We start from the raw sequence: 17,069 nt of genomic DNA, 5'->3' as shown, positions 1-17,069 counted from the left end.
AATAAGTGAAAAAGAAGGAATGACCTATTTGTAAATCACTGAAAATTAGCTAAAGTCAAAGGCTGATAATCTCCAATTGCAACAAGTAATCTTTACTTCAGATATTGGAAGAGAGATACAAGATATCCAAGAGTTTTTATTTTTAAAAATAAAACACTAAAACCAAGTATGTTGATATATAGTTTAAATAACTAAAAAGAATCAAAGTCCTATGTTAATTAAAAAAAAGACAGGAATCTCACAGAATGAAAAGGTGTATACTATTTTAGGGAGGTGGTTTTGGAAGTAATGAATGTAAGCTGCACCATTAGGAGGTATCAATATTGATGAGAACACAGATCTCTGGAAATAGAAAAGCTGGAAGAAAACAGGAATGACATAAAAACATCAGTAGTAGACAAGTAATTCATGACTGGAAATTTTCATGTTATGAGATTGAATCTGCCTGGTCCTCTGACTGGATGTTATAACTAGAGGGCAGTGTCATGGACTCCAGGCTTTTTATTTGAAGAGGGAGGCTAGCACAGTTTTTCTCCACATTTCCTATGAACTATCCAACTTCAGGAGTTTTTTGGAATTCTTAATCATGCCCAAGGGTCAGGTACATTGAAATCTGTTTTTCATTTGTATTTGCCATCTGGGTTTAGAGAATTGTTTGACACACAGCAGGTGCTTAATGAATGTTTACTCACTATTGACTAAGGAAATGTTACAATGAAATGAAAAAAATGAGTAATAGATATCAAAAAATGCAAATAGTAAAGAAAAGTTTATATAGCAATGCAAGAATATGATATGTAATTATAAAACAACTGAAAGAAAAGCAATAATTATCAACCTACATGAATACTTTCTCAGCTCTAAAATCTTTAGGAAAGTCATCTATATGAGAATCAAAGGAATGCTCCTTCCAGTCCTTCCAAGTTAATACTTAAAAAGAACCTCCCAACAACAGGAGTCAAAACCCAACTTGAAACATAGGCAGAGAGACTCATTTTTCATGGGATAAGGGGGAACCAGAAGTAAAACCACTCACAGAGGAGTGCTGCCCTGCAGCCCCACCTAATGTATCAGGTACCAAGACTGGGCATAGGCTAACTTCAGGATCCCAGGATGGCAAAAACAGATCACCCTATACCCCAGACATACCCCTTGAAGTCCAAGGCCCTGGCACCACCCTGCAGTGAAGCCTGGAATTCCATAGCACTGGCTCCTTCAAGCCAGTGAAGTGGTGAAGAACTAAACCTAGGGCAAAGTAGCTCATAATGCAGAGTCCTGCAAGCTGGCAGCAGAGGAGATAGAACCAATAGCTTTCAGAATTCCCAGTCCACAGGCAAAAAAAAAAAGCTGGGAAAATGAGGAAATAGAAAGAAACAGTTAACCCTCTACTGAGACAAAAAGGATGGTGAAATCTAAGCAACCAAATACAAAACTTCAAAGAAAAATAGAAATTGGTCTCAAATGTTGGAAGAACTCAAAAAAGAATTCAAAACTCAAATAAGATAGGTTGAAGAAAAATGGAAAAAAGTAATGAAAGTAATGCAAAAATAAAATAATAGCTTAAAAAGCAAAATTGGTCAACTAAAAAACGAGGTACCAAAAATCCAATGATGAAAAGAGTACCAGGAAAAGTAGAAAGGACTAAATGGAAAAGGAGGATCAAAAGGTCATGGAAAAAATATAGTTCTTAAAAATTAATACTGGGCAAATAGAAGTTAATTAATTCATATGACATTAAGAAACAATAAAACAAAATCAAAAGAATGAAAACAATAGAATAAAATAAGAAATATTTCAATGAAGAAACAACTGACCTGGAAAATAGATAAAAAAGAAACAATTTAAGAATTATTTGAGTACTTGAAAGTCATGACCAAAATTAGACTAAAAATTAGTAATCCAAAGAAGGATTTTGTACTAGTCAAGGAAATAACTGTATCAGTGAAATAGAGAAGGTATGCCACAAACACAAACAAGTAATCTGTTTGACAAACTCAAAAATACTTGTCATTGGGATGAGGACCTAACTTCAAAACAAATCCTGAGAAAACAAGAAAGCAGTCTGGCAGAAATTAGATTTAGATGATCACTTCACACAACACACCAAAATAAACTCCAAATGGATGGATGACCTAGATATAAAAGGTCCATTAAAAAAAACTAAAGAAAGAAAAGATTACCTTTCAGATCTAAGAATCGGGCATGGATTTTTAGCATTTTTTTGTATTATGGATCCTTTTCATGTGGGTGACACACACATATATATGTACTGCAAGACATATCCTTTACTGATATACTATATTATAAATCTAAATTTACAGCAAATTTGTACATTTATTAATTGAATTTGTAATACATTTACACTAATATACAATTGAATTCACAATAAATCTAAGTTATTTACCAGGAGATCTGGAGTAAGACAAAAATTAGAAGCTTTAGCAGACTTCTTTCAGAAAAAAAATCTTCAGAATAAACCACTAATATTTTTAAAAAGTTGTTGGTAAAACTAATATCAACACATTTGTGGTGATTATGAAATGAGACTTCTGGAATATGCTTAATTTTCAGAAATAAATGACATCTTTACAAAAACTGATCATAAGCTAAGCAAATGAATAATTGATGAATAAATGTTGAAAGGCAGAAGAAATATTAAAGTTATCATTTATAGAGACTATCCCAATTAAAAAATGCAATGGTATTACATAGATAGGGATAGAAGGGACCCAAGAATTCAACAATTCTAAACTCATCATTTTACACTTAAGGAAACTAATAGCTCAAAAGCTTAAGTGACCTATTGGAGGTCAGTAAAGTATTAAGTATAAGAGAAGAGACCTGAAGCCAGGTTCTCAGATTCCAAACCTGACTTTTTTTTTGGGTTGTGTCAAATATCTTTCAAAGGATATTAAGGTAGGGGACTTATATGAAATCTGAATCATATTATTATGATAGTTACAATTTATGTAGCATTTTTAAGATTTGCAAAGTGCTTATCAGTATTATATGACTTGATCTTCAAAAGAAAAAACTTTGTGAGTTAAGTGGTATTATTATTCCAATTTTACAGGCTTAGAGAGGTCAAGTAAACTCAAAAGAGTCACACAGATCAAAAGAGTCTACAGCAGAACCTAAATTATTCATGAGACAAATAATGAATTATATGAAGGACAACTGTAACAATGATACACTAACCCAAAATTATTGAGATACAACTAACAGGGTCATTGGTGGAAAACTTATATTTCTGAATAAGAATGTTTAACAAAAAGGAGGACTAATAAATTTGAGCATACACTTAAAAATTAGAAAATCAATCAATCAATAATAAACAAAGCAAAGGAATAAACGATATTTCCTTAATATAATAAAAAACATTTATTTAATACTAAGAGACAGCTTTGGAAAAACAAGGAAGAGACAAAAAGAGAAATTTCATTTAAAATAACAATGAAAAATTAGAGGATTAATATACCAATATACAACCTGGATTTATAAAAATATATCCACAAAAAATAACTAAAGAGAACCATAGAACTCATGAATGGCAAATGATACCTGAGTTTCCAAAAAATGGGGGAAGAGAATGAATATGTAAACCTCAGTCAAGTGGGCATGATTTCAATTTCTGGAAAAATTTTAATATAGTTTACTCAGATCTTAGGAACACATGTCAGTAGATTAAAGCCCTTTCATTTTTTTCCATTATTTTTCCTTGGGATTTATGGTCTTTTGCTCTTCCAGATGAATTATGGAATTATTTTGAGTAACTCTATAAAGTAATAAGGCAAGTTTTTCATTACTTCTGAATTGAGGAATACCTAGCTTCAAAGACTACCTCAGATAGTTCTTTTTGAGTGGTGCTGGGAAAGTTATTTAACCTCAGTTTCCTCACTGGTAAAATGAGAATAATAGCAGCTATCTCACAAGATTGTTGTGAGGATCAATTTTTTAATCATTATTTCCACTATGAGGTAGCTGGGAGAGGGGCTTGCCTTTTCCCCTGCTCTGACTTTGGAGGGTGTTACCAAGGTACTGTGGTTTTTGCCTTCACTACCTTGTTTCTAAACACTTTTGGCAATTTTCTTACACAAGATGAATGAGTTTCTAGATGCTTCTTTGGGTGTCTTAACATTGTTCCTTGTGGTGCATTTTTGGAACTCTATGGACACATTTGTGGAAGATTTGGGCTCTGCTAGAATCTTTGATGTTGTCATCTCAACTAGAAATACTCACAGTGATCTATAGTGAAATCTGATAGTCTTTCTTCAGACTTTATTTCACATGACCTTTGCATTGTACTTGATACTGTTTACTAAAGTTGTCAATCTCCAGATCCATGAAAGTGGCCTGTAAAACACCAAAAAGCTTCAAAACCAGATTAAAATGTCATTGAGATATGTTTAACAAAAATATGATAAAATAAAATGTTAATTTGTGGTTTTCTAAGTCATTATGTGGCTAGCAGGGAACCCATTTTTATTTGAGTTTGATATCACAGCTATAGACTACCTTTCTCCTCCTTGATATGCTTTCAAGTCTAATTCTTTTTGTGTCTCAGGTTGTACTTTCCCTCCCTGTTCCAGACCAAATATTGAAAAAAGCTATTAATTCTTGAATTTTCTGCTTCCAAAGCACTTTTTTTTGCATGCCCTGCTCTCTAATCACAATCAATATCTTAACTTCAAAAAGTAAAAAGAACCCAGTAATACAGAAGTCCCTTCTGACAGCTGCCTCTTTTGCTCCTTAACTGAAGTCTCTCTTATATCTCTAGAATTTTGCGTTGGAGAGCTTCTCTTCTCTTTTTTGCTGACTTACCCTGTAGAATTTTAATCGGTGGAAACATGTTTTCTCTAATACTTTGAAATCAATTTTTACCAAAATTTAAAACTGAGGTAAGACTTTTTGGCTTTCTTTCCCCTTTTTGTCATAAATTGTAATATAGATCCTTCCAAATATCCTTCCAAAATTCCCATCATGACACGAGTCACCATTTCTTTGCTATTGTTAGGAACTGGATTCAGAACTCAAATTCCTTTCTATTGGTTCTTTTACTTCTTGGAGACCAAAATGAACAACAGGGGAAAAAAATTTAAGAAATTATTAGGCACTTGTTTGAGACAAGGAAGTACAAGCAAATATTAAAGGATCATATAGTACAATAGAATGCTATGTCATTATTATTTCTAATAACTCGATTGATATGACAAAATTGCTCCCATGGCCTCCTCAACTCATCATCACTTGATCATCTCCGTTTCTGCAAATGTGTATGGGTGCCGTTTCATATCATATCTTTGGGGGGATTGGTTTCCTCATAATTTTGCAACATAAATTTTTCATTGTTTTGTGATGAGTGATCTTTCCATTTACGTTGTTCTCATCACTTTGTTTTCTTTCTATGATCTATTGTTGTCATCATATCTGTCATTCCATGGTAGAAAGCCATCCTACCCCATAGTCACTTTAAATTTTTTTTTGTTAATTCTGAATATAATTATCCACAGAGAAAATCAGTTATATAAAAAACAATTTTTTTAAGTTAAGTTGAATCACTGTCCTTGTCTGCTAGTTCATCTTGCTTGTGTACTTGTGAATAAGTATATAAAGGATTGGTTTTGGCTTTTGCCGCCTGTGAATTTTTTGACATTATACCTACTATTCTCCCTACTTAGTTATTACCTTACCTGGCTTGATGTATATACAGAAGCAGATTTTGACCTTCCACTTCCTATTCAGTTTAAAGCATTTCTGATTAGATTTTGATTAGATTTATTAGACACTACCAAGTACATTCTTATTAATATGTGTTTGGTACACTTTCCATTAACCAGGAGTTTTGTACTTCTACATTTTAAGTTATGATCTAGAAATTCAGTAATTCTACTAACATTGTAATCCTAATTAGACATTAACTTTCAAAATCTTTTTTTATCTTTTGGACATAAATGGTAAAAACATTTCCTGCACTTTTGAGATCTCCAGATTATTTACCATAAATTAAATAACTTTTGTCAATGTCTACCATGCTTGTGGCTCAGGTCAATCATGAGTAGTGCACCAGCCACCTGTCCTTGATCTGGCAAGCTGTGAAAGATTCTCTATCAATTCTTGGAATCATGCCTATAGAAGAAAATAGATTTCATTCTATTATTGTTTTGGAGTGTACAAATACTTTATGTATCTCTTGGTAGGGTTTTACTAACCTATTCTTCTACTGACCCTCACTGGAAGGTTTCTTACTTGACCGCATCTATGAAACTCTGTTATTCCTTGGATAAAAAGTAGCTGCTACTACTTTAATTTAGAAGACTCAAATTTTTTTAAAGATGGCATTCCTTCTTTGATTGTTATATCACCATCATTCCCATATATATTCCTCTCATCCTGCTTGCTTATGTAACAAGGAAAAGCTGTTAGAGTAAACTAATGAATATAGCAACCATATCTGACAACATCATCGATGCCACTTTTCTTATTCAGAGACACATATTTCTACAAAAAAGAATGGAGGAATATCCCATCTATTTTCTAAAGTAAAGATCAGTTACTATAATTACTCTTGCTTCTATTTGATTTTAGGATACTTTTTATCTACATTATTAAAACTATTATCTATATCATTTGCTTCATTTTTCTTTGCTCAATTGTTTTATTCAGATAAGTTTTCCAGAAGAGTTGGAGCAATTCATTTCTCAATCAATAGTAAATTAGCATGTTTATCTTGTTGCTCCTCCAACACTTTTTCCATATTTTGTTATCTTTGTCAACCTGATAGTTATGCAGTTTACACAATCTCAGAGCTGTTTTGATATGCGTCTCTTGCATTTTTAATGACTAAGAGTAATATGTCACATTGTTTTTTATAATTCTTTTGAAAACTGTTCAGAAACTTTGGACAAATATCTATTGCGAAAAGCTCTTGGTAACTTATCAGTGTTAATTCTCTCCATAGTTGAATTTTTAACTGTTATCAGATATATTTGATTTAATGATTTTCCCCCTGAAATGACTTTTTGAATTTTAACTTTTTACATATGCCTAAACAGATTTTAAAAACTCTGGATTTGGAGTAAAGAGAGCCTGGGTTCAAATAATAGTTTAATATGGTTTTATTCTTAGAGGCAGCCAGGCAGTATAGTGGATAAAAATGTTGGGCCTAGAGTCATCAAGTCCTGATTAAATCTGGCCTAGAATAATTCCTTGCTGTGAGACCCTGAGCAAGTCATTTAATCTCTACTTATCCTTACCTTCCTCATCAGTAAAATGGAGATAATAATAGCTCCTGCATCCCAGGGTTGTTATTTTGAATGTAATTATTTCCTCTACCTCATTCTGCTTTTTTTTTTTTAAAGCCTTACCTTCCATCTTAGAATCAATACTATGCATTGGTTCCAAGGCAGAAGATTGGTAAGGGCTAGGCAATGGGAATTAAGTGACCTGCCCAGGGTCACAGATAGGAAGTGTCTGATGTCAGATTTGAACCTTAGGACTTCCCATCTCTGGGCCTGGGTTTCAATTCTCTGAGCCACCTAGCTATCCACAGTGGATTACTTTTCATCTTTCTTGTCCAGCCTGTTTCATAGGGTTGATTTTCTATTTTTGGGTTGAGTACCAAACTGTATTGCCCTCTAATATAGTTTAAGGTCCAGTAGTCCTTTTCTTTCTTCATTTCTATCTTTTTTCATTATTTCCTTTGATATTCTTTGCAGTTTAGTATTATGTGTAGAGTGAATTAGAATCCAGATGACCAGTCTCATTAATTATGTGACCCTAAGAAAATCACCTAACTTTGCAGTAAAGGGTTAATAATAATGTGAGGATAATGTATGCAAAGTACTTTAGGAAACTTAAAGTTCATATCAATGTTAGCTATTACCTTTATTTGTTATTTAGTTATATTGCACAGTAGATAAGAGTTCTGGACCTGGAGTTAGGAATACCAGAGTTTGAATCTGGTCACAAAACATTGAGTAACTGTGTGACCTTGACCAAGTCACTTAATCTTTGATTTTCTCAGCTTTTTCTATTGGAAAATGGGGATAATAATGACAATTATCTCATAGGATTGTTGTGAAGATCATGTAAGCTAATACTTATAATGTGCTTAGCACAGTGCCTGGCACATATTAGGTACTTAATAATGCTTGTTTTCTCCCCTCTCAACTCTAATGTAGTTCAATAATGTGACCCCCTTTGGTAGTCTGATCGGTATTGTGCTAATGGTGGAAAATGATTTTGTTAATATTGACATTTTTACTATACTTGCTTGAGAGGCTCATTCAATCTCTTTGTTCTAATTTGAGTCATATCATGTTTTAAATTTTTACTGAATTCTATGAATTCACCAGTATACAATGCTCTAATTGACAAATAATGAAAAAAAGTAAATTAAAAGAACTCTAAATTACTATGAATTAGACACGATGCTAAATGTTGGTAATGGAAAGAAAAGATGAATAGACAATATCTTCCCTTAAAATGGTGATATTAGAATGTGAGAAAGAAAATTCAAGTAACTATGTATATAATATGTATGTACAGATGTCTATACATATTTAACTATAAAGATGAGTATCTATATCTAACTATAAATCTCTATCTAGAAAACAGATTGAAGATGATATCAGAAGGAAGGCACTGGTAGCAGAGAACAGGAGTTTTCTTTCAGAAGGTGGAAGTTTTCTTTCAGAAGCTGATTCCTAAATCAGTGAAAGAGAAGAACAGGAAGGAAGGAGAACATTCTAGTATGCCTAGGGGACAGCAAAATGCAGGTATTAGAAGATGAAGTATCTTAATAGAGATACAACAAAAAAGGCCAATGTAGCATGACCACAGATTATGCAGAGGAGAATAAAGTATATTAAGAGAGGCAAGATAAGAAGGAAACCTGTTTGTAAAATGTGTTAAATACCAAACAGGAGAGTTTACATTTGTTATGGAAGCAATGGCAAACCACTGGAGGTAACTGAGTAGGGAGAATGACATTGCCAAGCTCCTGCTTAAGAAAATCACTTTGGCTTAAAACTAAGTGAAGAATGGATTGGAATAGCAATGAACAAGACAAGGAGCTAAGCTGGAAGGTTATAGCAAAGGTACTGGTAAGATAATAAATGTAGAGAAAGAAACATATATAAGCGATATTACAAAAGGAGAAATAAGAAGCCTTTACAAGAGATTGGATATATGGGGTGAATGTGAGTAAGGAGTAAAACATAAAACTGAGATTTGGAATCCAGAATACTGTAAAGGCAGGGAAAATGAAAGAAGGAATAGTCTTCTAATTCTCATCTTCCTCTAACTCTTTTGCAGAGGAGAGACATCGTGGGTGTTAAGCATTGCATGTTATGCCATGTTTTGTTTCCCCCCTTTATTTTTCTTTTAAAATTCTTTATGAGAGGTGGTTTGAAGGGCAGATAGGTGACTCAGTGGATAGGGCCAGGCCTCAAGACAGGAGGTCCTAGGCTCATGTCTGGTCTTAGACACTTTCTAACTGTGTGATACTAGGCAAGTCACTTACCCCCAAATGCCTCACCCTTTTTGTTATGCCTTGGAATGAATACTTAGTATTAATACTAAATTGTAAGGGAAGGACTTAAAAGAAAAAGACATGGCTTCCCAAGAGGCAGGGAGGTAAAATACAGTGGGAAATGAAAGTGTTACAAAAAACAAAAGGTATCAATAAAATTTTATTTGAAAAACATAAAAGGGTGTTGCATTTTGCAAAATCCTTTTATGTTACCATTGATATACCCAGGTAATTCTTATTGTTTTGTAATTAATGAGGTTTGTTAGAGTCACAATTTTCACACTAATATTGAACATCCCTTCATTCTATCTATAAATCTGATCTGGTCACAAAATAACACTTAAAAATGTTTCTATGGTCTCTTTCCTAACATTTTATTCAATATTTTTACATTGATATTCATTAAAGATACTATTGCTGATATTCATTAAAGATACTGTTGCTGTTTCAGAGAGACTCAAGGGTTCCAGCTCTATGATTTTAGGCTGATTTGAAGCCATTTGGCCTGTCTTACTTAAAAGTACCTGTAGGCTTCTGGTTGTTAATCATAGTTTAAGTTGACTTTTTCCTTGCCCTCTTGGAGAACCCATAGACTTCTATAGAAGACTGACTTATATAATATAGTCCTTATCTGGATGATGGTGTTTGCTGCAGTGTTTTTTTTTGTATTCCTGATCATTTATGATTCATCTTATCCTCTCTTAGTGATATGTGTTGGCATATGTGTCAGAGAGCTAGGTTCTTTTAAAGGTTTTCATTTAGCTATTTTAATTAGAAGCTTGTGGAGTTTATGTGGGAGTATGTGTACAAACATACACATATAAAAACACCACACAATTATTAAGGAGTCTAATAACTGTCTTTCATTTTCATTTAACTGGCACTTGCTACTTCCCTTTGTGATCATACCTTTTTGAATGATAAATTTTATTTCATTACTTGAGGGAAAACTGATGATATGCAGTCTATTTACGACCACAATGGACCTGTCTATTTTCCTTGTGTGCCATTCTTCTTCTTCTACTGAGTTTTTCCTTTGTAAATTGGAAGGTTAAAATTTTTTTGCATTATTTTTGTCTCTAACGTTTTGGACTTAATGTATTGAATAATATAATTATCTAATAGGATATATTCTGGGGGTGGGGGTAAGGGGCAAAAAACTTACATGGTAAAAAATTACATTGCTATTTTCAGCAGTAATTTAAACAAAAATGTTAACTCATATTTAACACTTCCAAACTTTTTTTTTCCTGGAAAAATGAATTCATTTTTGAATAAAAGATAAACAACATATATAATCCTTAGGAGGAGGATTCCTAGAGGTTGAAGGCATTTCCTGAAAGAGATTTATATGAGTCAAGGAGGATGATTTCAGATATCAAATATTTGAAATATCAAATAAGTGGTTCAATGAATGGAGCCAGGCCTCAAGATCTGATAATTCAAGAACACAAAAGAACTGGAAATCCTCAAATCCAACAAAACATTCTAATGAGTCCATAAGTTTCATGCGACTGTAAAATGGGTGCATGACACCAAAAAGTTTGAGAACAGCTGATGTATAAATAGGATCATATGGAGATGTATAGGGAATTCTTTTCCTTTAGAACTCTACTATATATCTTCCATGATAAAGGAAAGCACTTTAACATATATCTTCTAAATTGTCATCATTGTTGCAATTATCAGGGAATTCTATATATTTTCAGCATATCCAACGGTGATGATGCAATGGAGAAAAGCCATTAATCAATTTTGCTCAAACAAATAAAATATTATTTTCAAGCCAACAAAAGAAATAGGAAGATATTCCATATTCTGAATATTTTAGTCTGAATGTAAAGATATAGTCAGTTTTAAAAAATCTTTTTGAAAATCTTCTTGTTCCAAGCTCCTATTTTCAGCAAGGATAGTCAAATACATTCTGTAGTTAATTTCTGAGTAAGCAGATAAAATAAACTTAAGGATGAAATATTTATCTCTTGTGACAAATTGAAACACTAGTGAATCAATTCATAAAACTGATATTTAGAATAAAAAAGAGGTTGATTACATTAGGTGAAAAATCTATCTTTAAGTAAATGAAAACAAAAACCTGAAATCTCCCCAAACAATGATTCCCCCCCTCCCCACAATGAATGACCATGAAAATAGAGATGAATGTTTAGAACTTTTTGGACTTCATTTCTTCTAACATTTTGACATTAAGTTATCTTCAGCATTTTAACACAATTTCATCTAAGCTTGGTCAAGTCCTAATTACTTATATTTTTTAGAAGCAAAGAAAATAAATTTTAATTTATAATCTTTAATGCCCTTAAAATTTAGTGTTACTTAGAAGAGCTTCAAACTGAGCAAAACCAGGGAAACAATTTATACAGTAAACCAAACTATATAAAGGAAATGCTATCGAAAGACATAAGCATTCTGATTGTTGAGTACACTATTTGATTTGATAGAAGGTTTCTATTTGGGGGACAAACAACAAGTTAGGGGTTTGTGACAGATGCCAAAAGTAGATAAAGAAAAAATAAAAACAATATTAATATACTATTAAACAACTCATAGAATAAAATAAAAATAAGTTTAGATGGGGTACAGAGAGTAATTTTAAAAATAACACATTAAATTATACATATGTGTATATACTCATACACACAAACCACTTAAGTTTCTTAGACAATCTTGTTCTTTATATATATTAATGATCCATTTATATACTGATGTCTGCTAATTAGATTCACAAGAAAAAGGAAAATTAAAAACCTTTTGAATTATATAGTTTCTACTTAAATATTTACCTTTTTCCAAATAATATATTTTAATTATTCATGAACATATTCAATACCATTTCTATTGTTAAACTGATGAGATATTTAAGGTTAATCATAATCAGAAGTTATTTTATTTTTCTAAGTAGATTATTTTCTTAAGTTTCTCTATTTTTTAGTAAAGAAGGATAATTTTTTGGAAGTTTCTTGGTTTCTAAATGTCAACCTTTTATTTTCAAAAATAAGCCTTAGAATATACTAAAAAACTGATTCTTAATTTGAGACCTAGAAAGATTAAAATTTTTCCTAGTATCATTCTAGAGTCTTTGTCCATACCTGTTTTTTTAAAAAAATATTTTGAGAGATGGAAAGTTTTTTTTTGTCTCCATTATCATCATATTTCAAAACTAAGAGGTGGCTAGATGAACTGATGCAAGTTTCTCCTTTCTAAGGTTTCATAAATTGTTTTTCTGTGCAGAATGTCATTTTAATCTACATTGCTTTCTAATTTTTTCCAATTGAATTATTTTCTGATCTAACTTTTCTTTCTAAGTTGCACCACCTGCCATTCTCTCCTCTCCTGTCTTGATATAACTTGATATTTTCCTATTTTTGAGCTATCTGCCATAATTCTGAATTTTATAATATTTTCCTATTTTTGAGCTATCTGCCATAATTCTGAATTTTATAATATTCTCCCAAGATTCTTTACCTCCATTTAAATCCCTCTAATACACCTTTCATTTTTGTCAATTTAGTGTTTTCTACATATTATCAAATTATGCAAAGTTACTCTAACAATCATCACAATGGTTACCTCTTAAATTGTTCTGGATACAAACTTAAGGTGTTTCTGTGTGCCCTTTTTTTGATCCCTCTCACCACTTCTCTTACTGCATCATTTTTTCCCCACTATCTCTTTTGGTTTTTCTTTTGTTGCTGGATTTCCAAGAAGTTTCTTTAAATGCAGCATTTCTTTTGCTATTTTAAGATTATAAGGAGGTGATTACAATCTATGAAATTTCCAAAGGCTTTTATAAGATAATAGAATTTTGAGTTGTATAGGAGCTTAGAGATCATTTAGTTCAATATCCTCATTTTATGAGGACACTGAGGCCCAAAGAGGTTAAATGAACTTCTTAAAGTTTGATGAAATAGTTAAGTAGAAGATCTGAGATATGGAATCAGGAGTTTTGATTCCATATCAAAGATTTTTTAACCAAACCACAATGATAAATAGCATTAAAATTTCCTAGGTTAAATCCAATACTTTGCTTGATGTAATAGTTATTAGCCATCTGCTTTATAGAAATAATAAAATACTTGGCTTTAAGCATTAAAAAAATCTACTGTCTATTGTGAGTAAAGTATTATACTAGGAGATAAAGATTAATAAAACATGTTCTCAAATAGTGACAATGCAAATAGAATACAATTAGAATATAAAAGAGCTATTTGTTGTTTAGTTGTTTTTCACTTCTTCATGACTTCATTTGGAGTTATCTTGGCAGATACTAGAGTGGTTTGACATTTCCTTCTCCAGCATTTTACAGATGAGGAAAGTGGGGTAATGGGGGTTAAATGACTTGCCCACAGTCGTACAGTTTAGTAAGTGACTTAGGCTGGATTTGAACTCTCATGAAGATGAGTTTTCCTGATTTCAAGCCTACCTACTGCTTCTCTTAAATGCTTCTCATAAAAAAAAAAAGCTATGAAGTAACACAAACAAATGTATAATTTCTTGGGTAATAGCTCTCTCTGGCCATTAGAGTTGGGAGCAGGATGTGTAAGAACTATATATTCTTAAGATGTTAGTACAGTCAGATGAAATTAATAGCAAATACTCATCAACTGTCATTGCATTCTAGCAGTATAACCAGCTTGGTCTAAGTTCTGGACAATTACGGAGATACACAGTTGGAAGTTTTGTTGCCCTGGAACACAGACACATTTCTTATGAACCATTTTCTGAAGTAATAACCAAAAAAGAAAGGTATGTAAGAGTCCCTCATAAGACTCCTAGAGTAGCAAGTTGTAGAAGACCCAATGAATCCTAAAACAGTTATTACTTTGCAAAATATCCTCAGCAAAGTTAGGAAGGGAACTGAAAAATTACTGATCAGGAAAAACACTCATTGGGGCTCATATAGGGTGGGGTCACTGCTTTGGGTAAGGGTAGTTGATTAAAGAATTAATTGGGGCTATGGCTATAGTTACATAGGTTGCAGTGATTTTCCATTTTTAAAAAATAAGTTATCCCTAAACTCCCAGGATGTCTCTTCTACAGAGTAGTAACTGTTGTAAGAAGCAAAAGTCACAACATACTTGGAATGTTTAGGTGAGACCATTTTTGGCTAGAAGACAAGGAGGTTTGGGGGAAGGGGAAAAATTAAGAGAAAGTACTATGAAACCTATACTTTAAAGAGAGTTAGGAAGAAAGAAAAAAGATCTTGTATATAAAAAAATATTTGTCAGCTCTTTTTGTGGTGGCAAAGAATTGAAAACTAAAGGGCTATTCATTAAGTGAGGAATGGCTGGAAAAATTCAGGTATATGAAAGTAATAAAATAGTACTATGCCATCAAGAATGATGAAAGGGACAGTTTCAGAGGAACTTAAAGAGACTTATATGAATTGCTGCATAGTGAAGAGAGCAAATTCAGGAGAATTCCATAAACATGATGTAGTAAAGAAAAAAGATTTATGAACTCTGATTCATAAGAAAATGACTGATCATGATTCCAGAATCCAACTGACAAAGCATGGCACTTATTTATCTAAAGGAAAGTGATGGACTTAATGCAAATTGAAAAGTACTTTTTTTTTTTGCATATGGCTAATGCGAAAATTTCTTTTGCTTGAGTGCGTATTTCTTAAAATAATTTTTTTTTCCTTTCTTGTAAATTTGGAAGGGAAAAGAGGAAGGAAGAAGGTGGCCTGGGATAGAGAAAGGCCACAAAGAATCACAGACAAACATTGCATTGAAAGTTGCTGAGTTTATTATCTTTCCATGTAAAAAGAGAAGCAAGCTCTAAAGAATAGACACTAATAATTTCCCAGACAATGCTAATTTTATTTGCTATTTGGTAAATTCTGAATTTACCATTTTTAAAAATGGCCTTTTTTAAAAATTAAAAAAAAAAAAACTAAAAAAATTTAAAAATGTTTAAATAACTTTTAAAAATATATTTTTTAGGACTATAAAGGAAGGCATTATGGAGGTGATATTTCAAACACAGGTAACAGTATGTGCAAAATCAGAGAGGGAAATTACTGATATCTTTGAAACATGCAAAGTATCTGAAACATATAAGAATATTATATAATGAGGATAAAAATACAGTTTGGAATCCAGATTCTATAGAGTGATAGAGCAAAATTCTTAATTATTTCAGAATCATTTATTTTTATGATAATTTTTTGGTACAAATTATTCTACTGGTTCTGCTCATTTCCTTCATTTTATAAACATCTTCCCATTTGTCTATGAAAACACCTCCTATTTTTCTTATATTACCAAAGTATTCTTTTACATTCTCATACCATTATCTATTCATTAATTCACTAATAGGGATATAGACCTCGCAGGGTTATCACTGGGTTAAAAGACATTCATTGGCATAGTTACTAATTGCTATCCAGAATAGCTAGATGAATTCAAAGTTCCAACAACAGTGCATCATTGTATGTATATTTTCCATAATCTCTACAATGTCATTTTCTTTTTCTGTCAGCTTTGTAAATCTGATGAGTATAAAGTATAACTAAAGAGTTGCTCTGATGTGCATTTCTCTAATTATTAGTAATTTGGATAATTTTTTTTTTATGACTAGGTCTGGATTGCTTCCTTTGTGAACTGCTTGTTCATATCCTCCAATCACTTATGAATTAGGGAACAATGCTTATTACAAATCTAAATCAGTTCTTTATAAAGTTTGCAAATTAGACCTTTATTGGGGAAATTTACTGTAAACATTCCACCACCTGTTAACTCCTTTCTTTCTAATCTTGGCTGCACTGGATTAATTTGTGCAAACCTTTTGATTTTATGTAATTGAAATTGTCCATTTTATTTTTTTGTTATCTTCTCTAAGCACTGATTCAACATGTATTCCTATTTTCATAGAAATTAAAGGCAAATTTTTTCATTCTAATTTGTTTAGGATGTATGACATGTATTCAATGAGATCTTATCTTGGGCTGCAGTTTAAGTTGGTAGTCTAAAATTAATTTCTGCCAGATGATGTCTGGTTTTCCCAGTAATTTTTGAAAAATAGTAAAACTCTTATTCTAGTAGTTGGATTACTTACGTTTACTGAACAATTGATTAGTTGCTTTGGTTTATTGTGTATTTAATCTGCCCACTGATTGACTTCTACTTTTTAAGAAATACCAAATTGTTTTTGTAGTATAGTTTGAACTGGTACTTTAATGCATACTTAATTCTCACTTTTCAAAAGTAATTACTTTGAGATTCTTCATCTTTTTTCTTCCAAATGAATTTTTGCCTTTTGGCTAAGATCTAGTTTTGCTCTATTTTAAAGTAACAATAGATACTGATTATATGTAAATATTAAAGTTTAACTATATGCCCTTTCATTGCTACCATTTATGTACTCATGCAGAAAACTCTGAAATGAACCTTCTCAGAGGTTGTAATACCTTTCTGTTTGTATATAAACATTAATTTATGTTTGTATTTTAAGCATTAATGGAAAAAAGAAAAAAAATCTATTCTTTACTATTTCTAGCTCCATAAAATAAAGT

General features: G+C 31.9%; 1 protein-coding gene across 11 annotated transcripts in view; it reads right to left on the bottom strand.

Moving 5' to 3' along the window:
• MBD5 (methyl-CpG binding domain protein 5) overlaps positions 1-17,069 on the bottom strand; it is a 447,080-nt gene that overhangs the window by 191,525 nt on the left and 238,486 nt on the right. The window contains exons 4-5 of one of the 11 annotated variants that reach the window (XM_056797196.1): positions 5,998-6,126; positions 4,240-4,353 (exon numbers count right to left, since the gene is read on the bottom strand). The exons of 8 other annotated variants lie outside the window; for them this stretch is intronic. The gene's annotated coding sequence lies outside the window, so the exon portion shown is untranslated. The remainder of the gene's footprint in view (positions 1-4,239; positions 4,354-5,997; positions 6,127-17,069) is intronic. 2 more of the 11 variants (XM_056797197.1, XM_056797195.1) reach the window with 2 other exon arrangements.

This window comes from Monodelphis domestica, chromosome 4 (genome assembly GCF_027887165.1).
Source record: "Monodelphis domestica isolate mMonDom1 chromosome 4, mMonDom1.pri, whole genome shotgun sequence".
NCBI classification, from domain to species: Eukaryota; Metazoa; Chordata; class Mammalia; order Didelphimorphia; family Didelphidae; genus Monodelphis; species Monodelphis domestica.
The sequence above is the reverse complement of the archived record's forward strand: the minus strand, read 5'-3'. Positions and strand labels throughout refer to the sequence as shown.